This window comes from Mandrillus leucophaeus, unplaced genomic scaffold (genome assembly GCF_000951045.1).
Source record: "Mandrillus leucophaeus isolate KB7577 unplaced genomic scaffold, Mleu.le_1.0 Scaffold105, whole genome shotgun sequence".
Taxonomy (NCBI): domain Eukaryota; kingdom Metazoa; phylum Chordata; class Mammalia; order Primates; family Cercopithecidae; genus Mandrillus; species Mandrillus leucophaeus.
In genome coordinates this window covers 493684-494977 of record NW_012098654.1, presented here as the reverse complement: position 1 = coordinate 494977, position 1294 = coordinate 493684, and positions in this window count along the sequence as shown.

The window sequence follows — 1294 nt, the reverse complement described above, 5'->3', positions numbered from 1 at the left end:
AAATCAGGCCTGGCCACAGTCAGCCCCGTCCCTGCACTTGACTCCCGTCCCTAAGTCCTGAAGCTTTTATTGCCTCCGGCGGCTTCGAGAGTCACCACCTGCCTGGAGCCCCTCTACCTTGCCTCCTTGGCCCTGGGACCACCTTGTGGCCCATGTGTCTGTCCACTGGGAGGCTGGGGTGGCAGGACGTGAAGGGGTCGGCGGACTTGGGTGAGCTCCTGTGTGTACACGTGTGTTCTTATTTGCACACGTGTTCCCAGCGCAAGTCAGAGACTGCTGCCCCTGCGTGGAGCCCTGTCCTGCCCCTGCTGTCCTGCTGGTGGCGGACATCACATCTTGTCTCACACCCTCACTCCCTGCCCAGGACCAGGAGGGTGGCTGAAGGTTTTATGGGGGTTGTTGGCCAAGAGAGGGGGCTTATTTCATAGAGACTGCCAGTTCACTCTGGCCTTCTTCTCTGGAGCCAGCAGCCTCCACCACATTGTGTCTGTCCCTGTGGGAACTGTGTCTTGCTGGTGGAGGCTCCAGAGGGGTTTCCTGACTGGCTGCCCCTGCCCGCTGCTGCTTCCTGGGTGCTCTCAGAACTTTGGGTGTAGCTCATGGTCTGGCCCGGCAGCCTGTGGCTGGGAGGTCGTGGCTGGGGGTCCCGATCATAGTTGATTGTGATAGGCGGAGAAGCTGCTGTAGGCTGTTGGGTGCCACCCTGTTGCCCCCTATAACTGCCCACCTGCTTAACCTACTGATTTGCCTTTTGCAGCCACGCCTGCCGGGCCACATGCCCGACCCCCATGGGAGAGAAAAGCTGCCGCCTTTTTAGGAGCCAGCGCCACCTTGGGACAAAAAGGGAAACCGAGTCATGCCATCACATGGAGGACGAGGCCCAGCCCGGCTGGGCCAGAGCCCAGAAGTGCCACCTCATCATAATTCAAGTGTTCTTCCATACAGCGTTGCCCCCACAACCACGCCGGACGTGCTCCCTCGCCACCTTTTCCAGATGACTTCTTAGAAGAGATTTCATTTATTTGTACATCTTTTGCACTTTCCTATTGAAGACTTGAACACGTTTGTCTTGATAAAAGTTGGATGACGTATGGAAGATTCGAACCTGCAGCACTGACGTCTCTTTACCGATGGGTTCCAGACCCAAGGTAGCCCTGGCACTGCCCTGTGGACTCGGCCCAGCTGGGGAGGACACGGCGCCCGGTGCCCTGGGAGCCCTCAGCGTCCCCTGCCTGTCCTGTCTGCACCTGTGTGACTGCCCCTTGTGCTTCAGCCCCCTGCCCACTTGGAGCCT